The 21839-nt window shown below is 45.6% G+C and overlaps 1 protein-coding gene and 1 long non-coding RNA gene across 10 annotated transcripts in view; both read right to left on the minus strand.

Annotated features, from left to right (window-relative positions):
• Nucleotides 1-21839, minus strand: part of ARID1B (AT-rich interaction domain 1B) — a 2758190-nt gene that overhangs the window by 2523872 nt on the left and 212479 nt on the right. The window lies entirely within an intron of this gene.
• On the minus strand, nucleotides 417-16810 carry LOC141098167 (uncharacterized). Its single transcript, XR_012234167.1, has 2 exons — nucleotides 15277-16810; nucleotides 417-2424 (listed from the first exon to the last, which is right to left on the minus strand). It is a non-coding gene; the product is annotated as an uncharacterized lncRNA (long non-coding RNA).

The raw sequence follows: 21839 nt of genomic DNA on the forward strand, positions 1-21839 counted from the left end.
CGTGTAACGGCTGTTATCACAGCCACAGTGAAGCTATCTGTGTGTCACTCTGTAAGGATAAGTCGAGGACATGTTCCCTTCTTACCGACCTGCACCTTCTAGTTTTGTCTAGCTTTCAAACAGTTAAATATATTTGTTGTTTGATCACATTCAAAACTATAGAGAGACAGCGTGTCAGTCCGTATACTTAAACACGGAGCTTGACAATTTTACGTACACCGGACAGCCGTGTACGTGCACGCTCCTCTCTCAGTACCGTGTAACGGCTGTTATCACGGCCACAGTGAAGCTGTGTGTCACTCTGTAAGAATAAGTCGAGGACATGTTCCGTTCTTACAGACCTACACTCTAGGGAGATTCCTAATCTGCCCAATTCTATATACACCTTATATACCAAAAAGATCAAGGAAGCATAATGCCATAAAATGTGATTTACTTTATTGAATGACGTATAACAAAGATAGACATAAAAAGATTGACATAAAAAGAGATGGATATATCGATGGATATCACTGGTACAAATGTGCTAAACATATACAGATACACAAAAAATGGTATACCTAATAATCCGATGTCGAAGATATCATAACAAAGTGTATCAATAAGAGGTATAAGAGGTATATAACGTATGTGCATTCTTAGGCGACTAGATTGTAAGATGCTATAGTAGTATTGCTATCAAGAAAAAGAGCTGTAGGCATCCATGGCAGTGATATGGCCACCACCCAATATATACAGTATGACCCAAATGGCAAGAAAGAGCTCTCAGCAGCTAATGCAGTAATATGGCCAAATTAAGTGCACGACATTGCTATAATAATTTGGACAAAAATTCATGTCCTAACAAAGAGGTAATGATATATGTGTTCACCCCCTGTCACCGCTATGACACTGCATAGACACATATACTGTTATAATGCAACACTGCTATAATTTGGACAACCCAGTCCTAAAAAAGTGCTAATAGTGCAAAATATAGGTCTGCTGTCACAGCTGTAACATTAAGTAAACGTGCAAAAAGAATTGGCCAAAATATTCAATAATTATAAATGCGCTGTTTTTAGGCAATTAGGATGCCAGATAGAGATTACATAAGGTAGTATATACCCACATAGTCATGTCACAGACATGGGTACAAGGAATGACACAGATGTGTGCATGGCATATAAGTCCCCATAGAGATGCTAATGAGCCCCCTTGAATAAAGAGCACATATGACCTGAGATACCGCAGTCCCCGACGCGCGTTTCGCCTTAGCTTCGTCCTGGGAGGTAAGTGAGTGTGGCTGTGGGGTGTATTAGAGTATATATAGCAACATGATTGCAAATCATTCACCGCTGAGAAATCATCCGGTGCCCGGCGTGTGACGTCATCATGGCGCGCGTCCCCCGGCCGCACAGCCACTCCCCATCATACACGTCATGATGTGGAGACGGCTGAATGAGGCCAGGGAGAGCGCGTTACCATGGCGACGCACCACGCTGCAGGATGACGCTGCAGATAGGTAAGCCACTCCTCCACCCGACGTGTCAGGGTAGAGAGGCAGGCTTAACCCGTCCAACAGACGTATCCGCACAGAGTGTTCACGGTGCTCCGGGAGATACATAGAGATAACGGTATGATAAAGTGTCTTAAAGTCATGTTGCTCAAATGCATCATTTATAAATATATAATAGACTTAAATAGCGTCCTGTCAGATTGTATACAGAAATACATATTTCCAAAATTTTCACCATTAAACCATACAATATACATGGGTGAATATCTGTTGATGAGATATAGGGAGAAAATTCCAAAAATTATTAATATAGAGAGAACTACATGGATGATAAAAATTTAGTAAGTTTAGCAGTAATATATATAGCGGCAAAATTAAGAGTTTCAACTGCATACAGTATGAATCACATCGTACACTAGAGAATTGAAATCAAGAGCGTATGATGTCATGAATTATCCCCCTAGTTGTCAACATGATTAGAGCAATATTACACAGTTAAGTAAAAAATGGCCATATGGAGATATGGAAATGTAACACAACGTATTCCTTCCCTAAATACTTTGTATGGAAATATAATTATAACCAGAGTGTCATCCATGTGCAAGTCAATTAGCACATGAATATATTGAGATTACAAAGGTGAGGACTCCAAAACAGGTAATGTGTGAACCCAAAGACGTACATAAATGTACTAATGAGTGCACACTCTATCTAGACATCAAAGTCCACAGTGTAGACATGCAGCAGTCCTGAAAAATAAATCCCACGATGATCACATTCTCTCTTGATTTCCCATGAGTGTCGACCAATAGATATTCGAGTCCCTCCAATATCAGATGGAATGTAACAGCTTCTCAATCAGTAGGCTTGGAGGTATCGTCCTGACCCGATGTCCAAATACACCACACAACAATGTGATAAAGAAACTAGGAATAAAATTGAGAATTAAAAAATATAAAAATAAAGAAAGCCAACCTACACCTTACAACAATAGCATCATACAGAAATGGGGCAAAGCTCAGAACCTCATTGAGTCCCCTTGGTTGGACCGTTCCCAGCTTGTATATCCATTCGGCTTCTTTTTGAGCTAATGTTTTCTTCCAATTTCCACCACGGTGGTCAATGTGACCCTTGTCTATTCCACAGACCTTGAGTAGTTTGGGATTACTCCCATGGACCAATTTGAAATGTCTGGGAACTGACTTGAGAGTTGTATTATCCTCGGTATCAGAGGCATTTCTGATGTCCCTAAAGTGTTCCCTAACTCTGATTTTTAAAGGCCTGGAGGTCATGCCAACATATATTTTTTCACATGGACATACAGCATAATATACTACACCAATAGAGTTGCAGGTAATGTGCTGCGTGATATTATATGTTATGCCACCATCACTGGATTTGAAAGAAAAAGCCTGTTGCATATTAGGACATGCAATGCATTCCTTACATGGGAAGAAACCCCATTTGGGACCTTTCGACCCAAATTCTCTCTCAGGTTTTAGACCCATATGATAACTGTGCACCAATTTGTCCCGTAAATTGCTGGACCTCCTATATGTAATCGAGGGATGTTTGGGGACATGTTTTGCTAGAGTTCTATCGGTCATGAGGATTGGCCAGTATTTATCTAAAGCCTGTCTCATTTCGTGCCACTTATCATTAAATAAGGAGATAAATCTCACTTTTTGTGTTTCTAAAGGTCTATGTTTAGGAACAAGCAGGTCTATTCTCTTCGCCCGATTAGCCTTTCTCATTCCTCTATGGATGCTTCGTCTAGAGTAACCTCTAGACGTGAACCTAGATGTAAGATCCTCTGCTTGTCCCTGATACGCTTCCTCACTCGAACAAATGAGTTTTGCCCTGAGAAATTGTCCTGTTGGAATCCCTTCCACCAGTGATCTGGGGTGTGAAGAGGTGGCGTGTAAGATAGAGTTTACCGCCGTTTCTTTGCGGAACATGTCGGTATGTAGAAAGCCGTCTGATCCCTTAAAGATTTTAATGTCCAAAAAGTCTATGTCGGACTGGCTATGCTTACATGTAAGCCTAACATTAATGGAGTTATCATTAAGCATACTGAGGAAATTGAGAAGGTCCTGTTCTGTTCCCTGCCAGATGAGAAGTATGTCATCTATATAGCGGGCCCAGAACAGGACCTTCTCAATAAAGGCAACTGGGCGGGCAAAGAAGATGTCCCTCTCCCATTTGCCCAGAAATAAGTTGGCATATGATGGGGCAAACGCTGCCCCCATAGCCGTACCCTGTTTTTGTAGGTAAATAGTTTCTTTGAACATAAAATAATTATGCTCAAGGGCAAATTTTAATAGTGTCACCAGAAAATTAACAAACCTCTCTTCATAGTCCGCCATCATTAAATAAGTCTGAGTAGCCCGTATACCATCCTGATGTTGGATGGAGGTGTATAAGGACTCAACGTCAAGACTAACCAGCCACATGTCCTCTTCAAATGGGATGCCTTCGATTTTACGAAGGACATCACTGGTGTCTATCACATAAGATGGCAGGTCAAAGACCAGGGGTTTCAAATGGAAGTCCAAATACTTGGACACAATTTCACATAGACTCCCATTGCCCGACACGATTGGTCGTCCAGGTGGGGTAGTACAATCTTTATGGATTTTTGGTATAATGCCATTTTATGCTTCCTTGATCTTTTTGGTATATACAGTAGTTGGGGAGTGCCATGTGTTCTCAGGCCCGAGTTGTGGATATCTATATACACCTTGTAGTTTGTCATACACTAGGCAATTTCTGCCTGTGACATAGCGCTGTGATATTCAGTGGGCCTCACACAATCCAAAATTGTCCAGTGTCCACAAGTGTGTGCAGAAATTCAAAATCTCCGTTATCCTCTAGTGACATTTTTCACACCTGCGACATCGAGCCTGTGACATAGCGCTGTGATATTCAGTGGGCCTCACACCATCCAAAAGTGTCCAGTGTCCACAAGTGTGTGCAGAAATTCAAAATCTCCCCTGTCCTATAGACACCTTGTACCTTGTTTTACATTACTATATAGTTTGTTGGATTTTGTCTACATTTCTACCAAAAATGAGGAAGGCTGGTGGAAGAGGCCGTGGAATTGGGCGGGGGTTGGCAGCTGGTAATGATGGTGTTGGTGGTGGATCTGATGGTAGTGGCAAAAGCAAAATAGGACCGAATGCAGGAGGTGTTGTGCCTGCGTCATTGTCTGGCTCCACAAGGCCTCGAAGGCTTAGTTTTCTAGGAGTTGGCAAACCGCTTTTAAAGCCAGAGCTTCAGTAAAAAGTTTTGTCTTACATTGCTGACTCAGCCTCCAGCTCTATCGCCTCCTCTTCTGAAGTTGTAAAAAATAAAAGCACTGAGTCGTCATTGGAGGCTCATGTTCATGAACCACACCTTTCCTTGTGTCCTTCACCCCAACCAAGATTGAAGGATGACGCAGGCCATACTACTGATTACTCCATGGAGCTGTTTTCACATACCATGCCTGGATTATCAAGTGAAATGGGGAATTACCCAGGCCAAGATGAATCTGACATGGAGTGCACTGATGCACAGCCACTGATAGATGATTCTGCTGGTACATTCACTCAGAGCACTACATTGTCCTCGCAGTGTACAGAGCAAGATTCTGACCCTGATGAGACTCAGGTGCCCCTTCCCGCACACTATACCACCATACACGGTGACACAGAGGAAGGTGCACATGACATTGAAGAGGAGGTGATGGATGACCCAGTTGTTGACCCAGATTGGCATCCATTGGTGGAAGAGGGTGCTGCTTCCAATAGCTCAGATGAGGAGGAGGAGCATCAAGAGCAGACATCGACATCGCAACAGCGGTTATCTGGCAGGCCCGGAGCACTCCAAAGACAGGTTCCAAAAATCAAAAGAGTTGCTGGACAGCTTGTCCAGACGGTCAAAATAGCACAGCGTGCTAGGCCGCAAAATGTCTGCCAAAGTAGGAAGAGTGCAGTGTGGCACTTTTCTGAACAAAATCCTCATGATCAGGCCAAGGTTATCTGTAAGAAGTGCGCAAAGACCTTTAACCGAGGGAAAAATCTGAAAAATTTGAATACCAGTTGCATGCTTAGATATTTAACCAGCAGGCACTTGCAAGCGTGGACACAACACCAAACCTCAAGTACTACATGTGCAACTGATCACAAAGAAGGTAGTCAGCAACGCTGCATTGTTTCCCCCACTGTAAGCCCACCGGTTACCACAGCAGCAAATGTTGAGGTGTCGTTGCAAGGCCACAGCAGTCAGGGAATCCCACTGTTATATCAACGAAAGACTGAATCTAGGCCATCAGAAAGAACACCAACTCCATCACCATCATCAACCCTCTCTCAGTCCGCCCTGTCCACCGCTATTTCCACCATATGCAGCTCTCAAGTCCAGCTCACCCTCCCAGACACTATGAGTAGGTCAAGAAAGTACTCAGTCTCTCAACCGCGTACACTGGGTTTGAATGCCCACATTGCCAAACCAATCTCGTTAGAGATGATGCCCTATCGGTTGGTGGAAAGTGCAGCTTTCCGCGAACTCATGGCATATGCAGTACCACGCTATGACCTACCCAGTCGCCCCTTCTCTCGCAAAGCCATCCCAGCCCTCCACCATCATGTGAAAGACCGCATTGTCCATGCACTCAAGCAGTCAGTGAGTGGAAAGGTGCACCTCACAACTGATGCATGGTCCAGTCGGCATGACCAGGGCCGTTACGTGTCCATCACTGCGCACTGGGTTAATGTGGTGGATGCAGGGTCCACAGGGGACAGCGGTGGTGGGACAGTGCTGCCTAGCCCACGGTATAGGAAACAGTTGGCTGTAGGCGTTCGACCCTCCTCCTCCAGAGCGCAGTCGTACGAGCACTCCATCTGCAGCTGCCACTGTTGCACATGAGGTGTCCCCCTATCGAGCAGCTAGTGGAAAGCGTCAGCAGGCTGTGTTGCAGATGATGTGTTTGGGCGACAGACACACCGCCGAGGTGCTGGCCGAGTACTTTCAGCGACAAACTGAGTCATGGCTGGGCAGTGTACATCTTGAGGCAGGCAAGGTAGTTAGTGATAACGGCCGTAATTTTGTTGCAGCCATAGCCCTTTCAAAACTCAGCCACATACCTTGCTTGGCTCACACCTTGAACCTGGTGGTGCAGTGCTTCCTCAATAATTATCCGGAGTTAACAGCCCTGCTCCAGAAGGTGTGAAGACTGTGCGTGCACATCCGCCGGTCGCCTGTACACTCCATTCGTATGCAGAAGCTGCAGCGATTGCCCCACCTTCCCAACCACCGCCTCATTATCGACATTGCAACAAGGTGGAACTCCACCCTGCACATGGTTGAGCGGCTGTGCGAGCAGAGACAGGCCATAATGCATTTGTGGGAGGATACACGGCCAGGCACTTTGAGAGCAGACATGGAGTTGACAGGTGTGCAGTGGTCGAAGCTGAAAGACCTCTGTAAAGTCCTTCAGTGTTTTGAGGAATGCACACGGCTGGTAAGCGCAGACGACGCCATCCTAAGCATGAGCATCCCACTTATGCGTCTGCTCATGCAAACTTTGACGCACCTTAAGGAGCAGGCGTCTGCAGCCAATGTTGATGAGGAGGAAGAGGTGGAGGGAATCCTTGATGACATTCAGCCATTGTCTGCTCGGGGACCTCTCCTGGACGAGGTGGAGGAAGAAGAGGAGGATGATGATGGGGATGATTACTTAGGGGAGGAGGATGAATCTCATGGGGCAAATGAAAATGTTGGCATGGCAAGGTCTGGTACAGGGTTTGTGCGTGACTGGAGGGATGTGGATTTGCCAGAAAGTGCTCCTCCACCCAGCACTCGCAGTGCATCATTGACACCGGGAACATTGGCCCACGTCAGATTATGCCTTGCAGATCCTAAAAAGGGACCCATGCATTGCCAAAATGATGAACGATGACGACTACTGGTTGGCCAGCATCCTGAATCCACGCTATAAAGGCAAATTACAAAACATCATGCCACAGGAGAACCTTGACCTAATATTGGCTACTAAACAAGCAACTCTGGTTAACCGGTTGGTTGAGGCATTCCCAGCACACAGCAGCGGTGATGGTTCTCACACGAGCCGTACGGGCCGGGGGCAGCTTGGCAGAGGTGTTCGTGGTGCACACAGCAGAAGTGGCGTTGGAGACAGGGGTTTCAAGACAATGTTGTGGACTGATTTTTCACGGACCGCTCACACAACTGGTAATACTGCATCGATGGAAAGTGACAGGAGACAGCAGTTGTCAACTATGGTTAACAACTACTTTTCCTCCCATATCGATGTTCTCCCGCACAGCTCATTCCCCTTTGACTATTGGGCCGCTAAACTGGACACCTGGCCTGAATTGGCACAATATGCCTTACAGGAGCTCGCTTGCCCAGCTGCAAGTGTGCTATCGGAAAGAGTCTTCAGTGCAGCTGGATCAATCCTGACAGAAAAAAGGACCCGTCTGTCAACCCAAAATGTGGATGATCTAACCTTCATTAAAATGAACCATGCATGGGTTTCCAAGGATTTTGTCCCACCTTCCCTTGATGACACATAGGTTGCCAGAAAAATGGCTTGCTTTGGTCCTCCTCCTATTCCGCGAACTTGACCTATTTCGCCTTTTGCAGCAGCTGAATGACCCACATCTACATATGCCACTTTGTAAACCTCCCTAAGTGGGCGGCCCCCCCCATGGCCGGGGTCACCACCTAGCGCACAAAACCGTGCGAGTGCCGTTGCCCTGGACAGGTGGGTAGGCCGACTCTTGGGCGCGGGGCACTGGCATAGGGTCCCTCATAGTGCAATCAAGTGTCTCTGACGGTGGTGGTGCACACCCGCCGTCAGACACACTGCCGTACTATGAGGGGCCCAGTGCCAGTACCGACGCCAACAAGTGTGCCCCCCTTGCTTGGGCAGGGCCCCAGCATTTGCAATGTTTACCTCTCCCTGCTCCTCCGCTGTGTAGTCTGGGCTGTCAAATCCTTCACTGGGACTGCCACTACAAATTGATTGAACTGAAAGATGATGGTTAAGATGTAGCTATGCCCTGTCCTGCTGGCCGGGCTCTAGCTCCAGATGATCAGTGGCTTCCATTTCTTATGGACGTCGACTCACAATTACATGCAGTGGTGGTTTATCATCAGCTTTCACAGTTTTCCTACTCACAAACGTGTGACATTCCGGCGCACATTTCAAAATGTGCCCTCTCATGCCAATCAAATAGAATCGCCTATGGCCTTGTGGCTTCTGTCTTTTGCACTCCAAAGTTACGTGACAGATCATGATAGCCAGTGAGCACCATGTTTACATCGCTCCCTGTGATAAAAATTGGATTGAGATGAGTAACAGTGATGGAATCAACGGAAGTGCGATACAGCAAGACTTTATTCACAAAAAAATGTTTTCACTGTCTCAACACACAAATTAATTGAGGGTCAGCATCGCCTATGAGAATTGTGACGGAAGTTTTTCCCGTGAATAGTAATTCCTAGATTTCTGCAATCAATAGCCTTTATGTCACTAATTGTATGCATCTCATTTCCTAATGCGGAGAGGCTGGACTGTATTACTGAGACAGAAATATATATGAAGATTTAAAAATAACACCAAAAGTATATAGTTGTGTATGCCTCAAATGCATTTCCTTTTTTCCACTTTTTAGATTGCTGTGTAATCCATACTGAGAACACGGAGATTTTACATGTTTAAACTATGCTATATATATCTGCTATCCAGTGATAAAGTACCCTTTCTCAACTTTGTACAATCTGGTCAAATCCATACTGGGCCTGAGAACATCTGAGTCTGCTTCCTGATCTATAGACATATATTTTTAATGTGTAAACTAGGCTACATATATACGTGTTATCCAGTGAAACTGTACCCTTTATCAACTTTCTACAATGTTGTTGAATCCATACTGGGCCTGAGAACGGCTGCCGAGCTGTTAAGCAAGCTACAGCACCTGTGGTTTGGACACGTAATTTTTTCAGGAATGACGGTTAGGCCTAACTCCGGAATTGCGGTTGACCTGAACTTACTGGGAAATCATCGTTCGCGGGGAATAATCTGAATCCCAGATCCCCATCACTAACGGAGTTCAGCAGGTTATCTGCACCTGTAAGCGACAAAAGCTGGTCCTTTCAGTGTAGCGTGCATGCAGCCCCGGACATGTACTGGAATGCTAGACCTGTTATTGCTCGATCTCACGTGCCACAGCCTCGCGTATCCCTCTAGTAAGCTTGACGCGTACCGCGGGGCCATGCCGGAGTCTCGGTCGTTAACGGAATAAAGCTGAGAAATCGCTAGCACAACTACAAACAGACATAGCACACCACACACAGAATCGACAAAGCTTGCAATCTGTCCATCTTTTCTGTAGCTTGTATGGTAGTGGTTTCCCAGGTGCAGTCCAATTAAGCCACAGGCTCCACTCCTGGTGGTGCCCTTTTGGACATTCCTTTAAGGTTCAGCTTTGCAATCATACTGCCCCCCCGGAAACCAAAAACTTTGCCTTCAGGGACGCTGTTTGGAGGTTTGTGGGAATAACGCCGCCCGATCAGCAGTCGGCATATGGGTCGCCCTCCCAGGGCTGTGGGGTACTTGGTACCGGGGCGGTGTCAGTGGGATGTGTCACAGCAGCGGTGACCCAGACGGTGGCCCTGGGCGCCCATGTAAATGGTGTGGTATAATGGTAAAGAGTTTATATAGATAGTTTGACGCCACCTGTGGTGTTCGGCAACATAGATGTTAGGCCGACGCTGCATGCAGATCCTCTGGGACTGATGGTGTTGTGCAGCAAAGATGGTGAAGCTCCCCACAGGTGGAGCTGGAGTCCCAGGGAAGTGTAGATGTAGTGATGGCGGAAAGGCACAGGCGGTGTAGGTGCTGGTACCCAGATGTAGCGGTGCTGGAATAACTGTAGGACACCAGAGCGTGCAGTTCCAAAGCTTTACTCACAGTCTGCAGGTTACACAGATGCCTGCCTCCATGCTGTATCCTCCAGGTCAGGACCTCTGCCAACCTCCGGGACCGGAATGGAAATCTCACTTCCAACACTCCGCCAACATGTACCTTCCTGAACGTCTCCTTTCTAGCGCTTGTGGGGGAAGCACTCACAGGACCGTGGTTCACTGAAACGCCTCCTGTCTAACAGATGCTCCTCAGACTTTACTTGTATGGCAGACAGCTGTAGCCTTTTCCTTGCCTGGCACACGTCGATGCTGGGGCCTCCAAGCCTTAGTTGGGTACAGAGCATTTATAGCTGCTACTTCCCCCTGGTTTCTGCTGCAGGAACATCAGTGTCCCTACAAACTCGGAGACCGGAATCCGGACCATGCGCTCCAGCTAGGAGTGAGCCTTAACTCTGCTCATCCTCCAGCTCCCCTTCTCACGTCCACACACTTCCCTTCCTTGCACAGAGTGCCCTAACTTACCTCCTCCCGACCACAGAGTGCAGCTCCTCAGCAGTCAGGTTCAGAGGTCTCCCTGCTGGCCTGGAGTGGGAAATGTGTTGTGTGTTGGTTTCACTGCTAGAGAGATCCTTCGTTGCTCCCAAGCTTGACAACACACTCCCTAGGAGGAAGGCAATGCCACAGTGGCGACCGTACTCTTGGGGACGCCACAAGTGCACTGAGGCCCAGCCACTGCTGGATGATGCTGCTGGTTCATTGACCCAGACCACTACATTCCCCTCGCACTCTACACAGCCAGAATCTGACCCAGAGGAAACTCAGGTTCCCCTTCCCGCATACTATACTATACCACCTTACATGGTGACAAAGAGGAAGGTGCAGATGAAAGTGCAGGTTCCTTGAGAAGGTGCGGGGGAATACTCTTGGGCGATGGCACTGGCACAGGGCACCGCATAGTACGCAAAAGTGTCTCTGCCGGTGGGAGGGCCTAAACAGCCAAGTGCAGCGAGATGGAAGATGGGGACGACAAGGAGTTCAGAGTAGTGCAGGGATTCCCTAGCAAGGAGACTTATGTAATTGTTTTCAATGTTGGGACAGCAATTTTTGGGGAGCACTATACTCTGGTGAATGATATATGGGGCCCACCATACACTGGAGCATTCCAAAGGTGGACATCAGACACTGGAGCATCATTTACAGGGCCCATTATACACTAGAGCAGTAGAAATGGGGCCCATTATATATGGAGCATTATTTGGGCCCATAAGACTGTGGAGCTTCATCCATTGGGACCAACATATACTGTAGCATTATGTGGAGCTCATCATATACGGTTTGAAACATTATATGGGAATAATGATTCCGTATGGAGAAATATATGGGCCTCATTACTCTGTATAGCGCACTAAGCGCTGGCCATAATACTGTATGGAGTTATATACTGTCCGTTTTTGGAGGTATTGGAGAATTTAAAATGGATATCAGTCATGAGATGTAAGAAGTGAAGTATTTTTCATTGTACTATACTGCTATTTCTCTGCCGTATCGGAGCATCATGAGTTGTGGTATATGTTAAAGGGGCGCTCTTTGGCCCTTGGCCCACGAAAACCTGGAGCCAGCCCTCCCCCCCAACTGTAGCCAAATAACCCCCATTTTTCAGTGCGTAACTAGTATTATGAAGTTAATTAAGGTTGACAAGCTTCAGTAACAAGAATTTATGCTTTTGGCATTCAAATGGGCACTGTTGGTGTGTTTCCTGTCCTCCTCTCACTGCCGACTTTAATGCTCCATTGACTTACATTGGGTTTTGTGTTTCGGGACGACCCCGACTTTTCCCTATAGTCGGCCGATTTTGCTCGACCCGACTTTTGGAAAAGTCGGGTTTCATGAAACGAAACTCGACCCTAAAAAAACAAAAGTCGCTCAACACTAGTTGCCACACTTACGCAGTGTCAATCAGCGAACAGCGCATGCGCCGTGGCGAGCAACTCCCCACGCATGTACACTGAAGCTGTGAGAAGTTCCCAGCTTCACTGACAATGTGCGCACGCAAAATGAATAAAATATGTTATTGATGCACAGTGCATCACTAAAAAACGCACTAGGAACACTTGAGATGCAGCAAATGACTTGACAGGTTCCCTTTAAAGCATAACACTTCATTATTCACCAGCAGTTCTACGGTTTACAAAAACTGTGCACATTGTTACGACCATGACATGTTAATTATTTGTATAGTAAGTTAAAAAGTGTGAATGCCACTACAAAGAACGTCCCATAATTGCATTCTGGCCTTCTCACATTACACACCGAGAAGTAAACGTCCTCTGAATATTCTTGAAGTCGGAAGAAATCAAACATTTACAATACAAGAAAGGCATAATAAATGAGGAAATAAAATCTCACCTGTATCAGCACTAAGTTGTTTTCTTAACCATTTCTTTTTCCTTCAACCAGCTACTTTTATAGACTATCCAAAGTAATTATAGTTAAAATTCATACTTCATAATGAAAGAATTAGGAAGGCATGCACCAAAATTTAGGTGATCTTCTGATGCAAGTGAAGAACTAAACCAGGGGTGGGAAACCTATGGTTGTCATTTGCTTGGCCCTTGGATAGATTCCTGATTTTTTTGGCTGGCGGTTCTTAAATCCCAAACTGCACACAAGCAACATTCACTACTGACTGTTGCACACCTAACTCTGGATTATGCCTTGATGTTGACCAGTGATGGAAACAGAATGTTCTTTGTGAGAGGAGTTAGCGGTTTCTGAGATGCTATGCAGCAGTCGCACTGTATAAACAGCTGAGTCTCAGTGTCTCCTATGTGATGTATAGGAGTCTCATTGTAACCCAACCACTTGAATTCTAGACATATTATGTGCAATGCTGAATTTACACTTTAAGGAGGCATATTCTGAAATACGCATTTGTGTTTTTTACAACTTAGTGCTGCAATCTTTTCAAAACGTATTATGGCAAAAAGTCGACTTCACTTCAGAGCATCCCAAACCTCGAAAAGCAGCTGCGAGTGGCATCATTACCAACTACCATCACACACCTCACCAAAGAAAAGGAGTTCCAGCCATGACACTAAGGGTATACCTATTTGTACATAGCTGCCCTTTTGTACTAATGATTTTACTATAGTTAAAATAAAAACCATTTTATCCCTGATATCCTTGGATTTCCCCATTTTTTGGAACATTTTCGAGGTCTACAGAGACTAATCCGTGCTCGGATTCCAACATGCCAGCAAAGAAACATTGAGGTGTGCTGAAATAACTCCTGTGTATTAAAGGTACATACACACGTGGAGTTTTTGCAGCAGAAATGTCTACATCAAAAGGGCATCTTTTGGCAGGAAAAACGCAGCACAGAATACATGCACTTGACACTTTCTTCTTTATTTGTTTGAAAATGTAAAATACTGCGGAAAAAATTGTGCACAAGATTTCAGAAATATCATTCATTTTGCTGGTATTCTAAACACCTGTATTTTGTTGCAGCTTTTGTGGGGCATATATTTCTGCTGCAAATACTCCATGTGTGTACATATTAGGCCAACATAGCAGGATAATTAAAGGGAATCAGTCAACAGGGTTTTGCTTCATCATCTGAGAGCAGGATCATGTAGGCAAAGAGAACATGAATATAACAATGTATGACTGTTTACTCAGTGCAGCAGTTGTGACAGTGAGAAAGTTGTCCCCATCCACACAAGGCTCTGCATGTATATTATCTATAGACAGTGAAGTGCTTAGCACAGGAGGGGGGGGGGGGGGGGGGGGGAGTCAGACTAAAGCCCCCCTAACACATAGCGATCTCGCTAGCGAGATCACTGCTGAGTCACAAGTTTTGTGAAGCAACAGCGATCTCACCAGCAAGATCGCTGTGTGTGACAGCTATCATCAGTGACCTGCCCCCCTGCCGGGTATCGCTGATTGCTGTGGAAACCTCTGGACATTTTTGGGGTCGCTGGTCTCCCGCTGGCCAGCACGCATCACTGCGTGTGACAGGCACGTCCCTTAGAAACCTGATGTGTACCTTAGTTACCAGCTCCCTGCATCAGCGCGCTAGTAACTAAAGTACACAGCGACGCCGCGCGCTCGGCGTCGCTGGTGCTGATCGTCGGTGAAGCTGTCTGACAGCTCAACAGTGATCATGTAGCGACTCACCAGCGATCCTGACACGTTGATATCGTTGTCGGGATCGCTAGTGAGTCGCTATGTGTGACGGGGCCCTAACAGTCTGCACATCAAACCAGGCAATGATAATGTCCTAATGATAAAACCTTCAATGTAAGGAAACAGCAGATAGCGTTGACATCTGTGTTTTAACCCCTACCTCATGCTGTTCTCAGATTACATGGCAATAACTTGCTGGCAGATTCCTTTAAGTTGATAATTTTCTATGGTAAGCAAATGATGTTATAAAATATACACATGACCCTTTGCAGAAAAAAGATTCCCCACCTCTGACCTAAACAGATATTACTAATAGTTTAATTATATGGAACTTTCATTGCCTAAATTTTCAGTTTATATGTTTACAGCATATTATGTACAAATAGATTTGGGAAAAAAAGTTGGCCATTCATCTCACTTGTCAATGCACTTTTATTATGACCACTTCTGACATGTATTACATGCTAAGCACACTGCATAGCGTAGACTCTTTGGACAGTCAGAATGTCCTTTAAGTCCGATTAACAGTAAGTTTTAATTGGTATCTATACAAAGGAGCCAATGTTATCCCTGAGACCACGCTAGAGATGCTTTCCCGTGTGGGACAACATGCATCTTATGCGAGTTAATTTTGATCTGAATCGCTCTGCTTTATTTACCAAGATTTGTTCTGTCCTTTCCCATGTCATCTTCTTCCTTTGTATCCTTAGTAAAGCTTCTCGCTCACACAGCTTCTGACTAGATGTTTTCTTGGCATAACAGGAGGCAATCTTTGTCCTTCAATCACTACATATTGTTCACTAAAAAGTAACCTCAGGCGATAAAGAAAGAACACTTTAAGTAGTAACAAGCGGCGTTGGAAACCTTGACAAGATTGTTTTGCAACATAGATCTTAAATGACTGTACAACTTAGCAAAATGTCTAAATAAACACAATTTGGTTTGATGAACTTATGCACTGTCAAAAACCGGCTGTTCTATCGCCACGACATTTTTTTATACATTAAGCTACATATCAAAATTATATATATTTTTATTTTTTTAATATTGCTATCTTTTTTTCCCCAGTTTTTCTGGGCAAAGATGCAATTTCCATGTTGCATCTCTGAATTGAGAGTGAGCAGATGTCATGATCCAGGACGGGGTTTTGTCTTTGGCCCATCCTGGTCAGACAGGGGTTAATTGTTTCTGCCTCTCTCTGGCAGAGGGCGTCTATTTAGTGGCCACTCGACCTAGGTCCGGTGTCAGTTATACTCCTGCCCTCGGCAGAGTTAGTTGACCTCTTGTGTACGTGTGCCTTGTGCCTGATAACTTGTTGCTTGCTTGGTTTTGATCCGGTTCCGTCCCTGTTACGAGTTCTGCCTGTCCCTCTTGTACTGCGCTATCTTCTCTGTGTATGACTCTCTGCCTGTAATTTGACTATTCTCTGCTCGTTCCTCTGGTACCGCGCCGCCATCTCCGCCTATGACCTCTGCTTGTCTGACCTGCATTTCCCTCTCCTCTACTACAGTATCCCTGCAGTTAGTATATTCCATCATCTGCAGCAGTAGGACGCTAAGCCCCGCCCCCTGCAGTCACATGATCGTAGGTCCTGGTCAGTTAGGTAGAAGCTATGGCTGCTGGTGAGCTTTTATATCACTCACTTGATTTATGATGAGCCCGATATTGGAAGTGTGGCAGAAACACTATTGATAAAACAATTCCATCCTGTCCTGTCTGTATACTCTTGCTTCCTCCCCTGGCCAGAAGCTGTGGTATTTGGCAACCACATCCCTGAATAGGAAGACACGGCACAGGAACATTCTATTTAACACATCCAATTGTGGAACTTATTATTTTTCCAAGATCTATTGATTAAAATGTACTTTGTTCATGGGAAAACCAACAACAGTGATTAGAGATAGCTTAGGTCACTGCTGTTGAAGTAAAACGCTGGCTGTAACTTTTAGACTATGGCAGCAGACTATTACATTTCCCAAGTATGGGGCAGGCTAAGTTCTTAAGCATGTGCCAACATCAGCACCAGACACAACGAACTACTGCACCCCATAAGAGTTCACAATTGTTATAAAGGCAGTACGCTATTAAGAAAAAAAAAATTGTTAATTATGCAATTGTGCTGTTCACAATAAAAGTGGTATATTATCATTATGCTATGCCTGCCTGCTTTCCTAATATACTGCTACAGTCATGGCCAAAAGTATTGACACCCCTGCAATTCTGTCAGATAATACTCAGTTTCTTCCTGAAAATGATTGCAAACACAAATTCTTTGGTATTATTATCTTCATTTAATTTGTCTTAAATGAAAAAACACAAAAAGAATTGTCCTAAAGCCAAATTGGATATAATTCCACACCAAACATAACAAAGAGGGTGGACAAAAGTATTGGCACTGTTCGAAAAATCATGTGATGCTTCTTTAATTTGTGTAATTAACAGCATCTGTAACTTACCTGTGGCACCTAACAGGTGTTGGCAATAACTAAATCACACTTGCAGCCAGTTGACATGGATTAAAGTTGACTCAACCTCTGTCCTGTGTCCTTGTGTGTACCACATTGAGCATGGAGAAAAGAAAGAAGACCAAAGAACTGTCTGAGGACTTGAGAAACCAAATTGTGAGGAAGCATGAGCAATATCAAGGCTACAAGTCCATCTCCAAAGACCTGAATGTTCCTGTGTCTACCGTGCGCAGTGTCATCAAGAAGTTTAAAGCCCATGGCACTGTGGCTAACCTCTCTAGATGTGGCCAGAAAATAAAAATTGACAAGAGATTTCAATGCAAGATTGTGCGGATGTTGGATAAAGAACCTCCACTAACATCCAAACAAGTTCAAGCTGCCCTGCAGTCCAAGGGTACAACGGTGTCAACCCGTACTATCCGTCGGCATCTGAATGAAAAGGGATTGTATGGTAGGAGACCCAAGAAGACTCCATTTCTTACCCCGAGACATAAAAAAGCCAGGCTGGAGTTTGCCAAAACTTACCTGAAAAAGCCTAAAACATTTTGGAAGAATGTTCTCTGGTCAGATGAGACAAAAGTAGAGCTTTTAGGGCAAAAGCATCAACATAGAGTTTACAGGAGAAAAAAGAGGCATTCAAAGAAAAGTACACGGTCCCTACAGTCAAACATGGCGGAGGTTCCCTGATGTTTTGGGGTTGCTTTGCTGCCTCTGGCACTGGACTGCTTGACCGTGTGCATGGCATTATGAAGTCAGAAGACTACCAACAAATTTTGCAGCATAATTTAGGGCCCAGTGTGAGAAAGCTGGGTCTCCCTCAGAGGTCATGGGTCTTCCAGCAGGACAATAACCCAAAACACACTTCAAAAAGCACTAGAAAATGGTTTGAGAGAAAGCACTGGAGACTTCTAAGGTGGCCAGCAATGAGTCCAGACCTGAATCCCATAGAACACCTGTGGAGAGATCTAAAAATGGCAGTTTGGAGAAGGCACCCTTCAAATATCAGGGACCTGGAGCAGTTTGCCAAAGAAGAAAGGTCTAAAATTCCAGCAGAGCATTGTAAGAAACTCATTGATGGTTACCGGAAGCAGTTGGTCGCAGTTATTTTGGCTAAAGGTTGTGCAACCAAGTATTAGGCTGAGGGTGCCAATACTTTTGTCCGGCCCATTTTTGGAGTTTTGTGTGAAATGATCAATGTTTTGCTTTTTGCTTCATTCTCTTTTGTGTTTTTTCATTTAAGACAAATTAAATGAAGATAATAATACCAAAGAATTTGTGTTTGCAATCATTTTCAGGAAGAAACTGAGTATTATCTGACAGAATTGCAGGGGTGTCAATACTTTTGGCCATGACTGTATTACATGGTTAGTGGCGATTAGATCCAGGTTTCTGCACATAAAATTGTCTTGTCGAAAGTCCAACTTAAATCCCCCCAATTTTTACTCAACATTGTCAGTGCAATGAGCTCACAGGACAACATTGCGATTGGTTGGAGAAGGTAGGACTGCCCAAATTTAACGACTGATGTACTGATTCAGTTACATATGATGGAATATCAATTATATACTATGCAAAAACAGACATATATAGAGCCTGTTCTCTATAGTGCAGGGGTGGGCAATTAATTTTTCCCCGAGGGGCCACATGAGAGACCGTGACTGTCGTGGAGGGCCCAACCAATAGGCTGAAATTAATTCTACTCAATATTAATATCGATTATAATTATTATTGATAATTATATTAATTGTATCACTTAATATTGAGCAGAGTTAAGTATTAGTCCCCAATCCCTACAATTTTAATCGTGCCCTGAAAACGCATTTATTCAGACTGGCCTACCACCTCAACACATTAACCTAACTATCCCTTTGTGGCACAGTCCAAAGTTTTACCATTACCAGGTTCCCCCCTTCATGTTCCCACATGATTTATGCATCTATTAGCCGTCTGTGTCTGTACTGTTACACATTTAACATTATGGCTGGTCCAAACAATCAGGGCAATTGTTACCACCCACCTTTCGTGTCGACCATTTTTTTTTTCTTCCCTCATACATTGTAAGCTTGCAAGAACAGGGCCCTCATTCCTCTTGGTAACTGTTATGATCTATGAGATTATTGTTATGCTGTAATGTCTATCGTCTGTACAAGTCCCTTCTGAAATGTAAAGTGCTGCGAAATATGTCAGCACTATAGAAATAAAATTATTATTATTAACTATGCTGGTATCCTGCTATATATCATTTGAACCTGATTACAGCCCCTCACTATATATACTACAGGAGCCCCACACAGCCCTCCTATATACACGGCATGAGCATCACACAGCCTCCCCATATACACTGCATGACCTCTACACAGCCTCCCACTATACACTGCATGAGCCCCACACAGCCTCCTTATATACACTGCATGAGCCCCACACAACCTCCCTATATATACTGCATGAGCCCCACACAGCCTCCCTATATACACTGCGTGAGCCCCACACAGCCTCCCTATATACACTGTGTGAGCACCACACAGCCTCCCTATATACACTGCATGAGCCCCACACAGCCTCCCTATATACACTGCATGAGCCCCACACAACCTTCCTATATATACTGCATGAGCCCCACACAGCCTTCCTATATATACTGCATGAGCCCCACACAGCCTTCCTATATATACTGCATGAGCCCCACACAGCCTTCCTATATATACTGCATGAGCCCCACACAGCCTCCATATGTACTGCGTGAGCCCAACACAGCCTCCCTATATACACTGCATGAGCCCCACACAACCTCCCCATATACACTGCATGAGCCCCACACAGCCTCCCCATATACACTGCATGAGCCCCACACAGCCTCCCTATATACACTGCATGAGCCCCACACAGCCTCCCCATATCCTGTACACTACGTGAGCCCCACAGTCTCCCCATATACACTGCATGAACCCCACACAGCCTCCCTATATACTGCGTGAGCCCCAGACAGCCTCCCTATATACACTAAATGAGCTACACACAGCCTCCCCATATACACTGCATGAGCCCCACACAGTCTACCCATATACACTGCATGAGCCCCAGACAGCCTCCCTATATACACTGCATGAGCCACACACAGCCTCCCTATATACACTGCATGAGCCACACACAGCCTCCCTATATACACTGCATGAGCCCCAAACAGCCTCCCTATATATACTACAGGAGTCTCACACAGCCTCCATATATACTGCATAAGCCCCACACAGCCTCCCCACGTATTGCAGGAGCCCCACACAGCCCCCCTATATAAACGGTATGAGCACCACACTGCCTCCCCATATAAACAGCATGAGCATCACACAGCCTCCCCATATACACTGCATGAGCCCCACACAGCCTCACTACATATTGCATGAGACCCACACAGCCTTCCTATATACACTGCATGAGCCCCCACACAGCCTTCCTATATACACTGCATGAGCCCCACACCGCCTCCCTATATATACTACAGGAGCCCCACACAGCCTCTCTATATACTGCATAAGCCCAACACCACCTCCCCATGTATTGCAGGAGCCCCACACAGCCACCCTATATAATGCGTGAGCCCCACACAGCCTCCCTATATACACTGCATGAGACCCACACAGCCTGCCCATATACACTGCATGAGCCCCACACAGCCTTCCTATATACACTGCATGAGCCCCACACAGCCTTCCTATATACACTGCATGAGCCCCACACAGCCTCCCTATATATACTACAGGAGCCCCACACAGCCTCTCTATATACTGCATATGCCCCACACAGCCTCCCCATGTATTGCAGGAGCCCCACACAGCCCCCTATATACACTGCATGAGCCCCACACAGCCTTCCTATATACACTGCATGAGCCCCACACAGCCTCCCTATATACACTGCATGAGACCCACACAGCTTCACTATATACACTGCATGAGCCCCACACAGCCTCCCCATATACATGGCATTAGCACCACACAGCCTCCCTATATACACTGCATGAGCCCCACACAGCCTGCCCATATACACTGCATGAGCCCCACACAGCCTTCCTAAATACACTGCATGAGCCCCACACAGCCTCCCTATATATACTACAGGAGCCCCACAGAGCCTCTCTATATACTGCATAAGCCCCACACTGCCTCCCCATGTATTGCAGGAGCCCCACACAGCCCCCCTATATACACACAGTATGAGCACCACACAGCCTCCCCATATACACGGCATGAGCATCACACAGCCTCCCCATATACACGGCATGAGCATCACACAGCCTCCCCATATACACTGCATAAGCCCCACACAGCCTCCCTATATACTGCGTGAGCCCCACACAGCCCCCCTATATACACACAGTATGAGCACCACACAGCCTCCCCATATACACGGCATGAGCATCACACAGCCTCCCCATATACACGGCATGAGCATCACACAGCCTCCCCATATACACTGCATAAGCCCCACACAGCCTCCCTATATACTGCGTGAGCCCCACACAGCCTCCTTATATACACTGCATGAGCCCCACACAACCTCCCCATATACACTGCATGAGCCCCACACAGCCTCCCTATATACACTGCATGAGCCCCACACACCCTCCCCATATACACTGCATGAACCCCACACAACCTCCCTATATATACTGAGAGCCCCACACAGCCTCCCTATATATACTGCGTGAACGCCACACAACCTCACTATATATATACTGCATGAGTCCCACACAACCTCCCTAT

This window comes from Dendrobates tinctorius, unplaced genomic scaffold (genome assembly GCF_039654945.1).
Source record: "Dendrobates tinctorius isolate UK_male_01 unplaced genomic scaffold, ASM3965494v1 ptg000087l, whole genome shotgun sequence".
Lineage (NCBI taxonomy): Eukaryota > Metazoa > Chordata > Amphibia > Anura > Dendrobatidae > Dendrobates > Dendrobates tinctorius.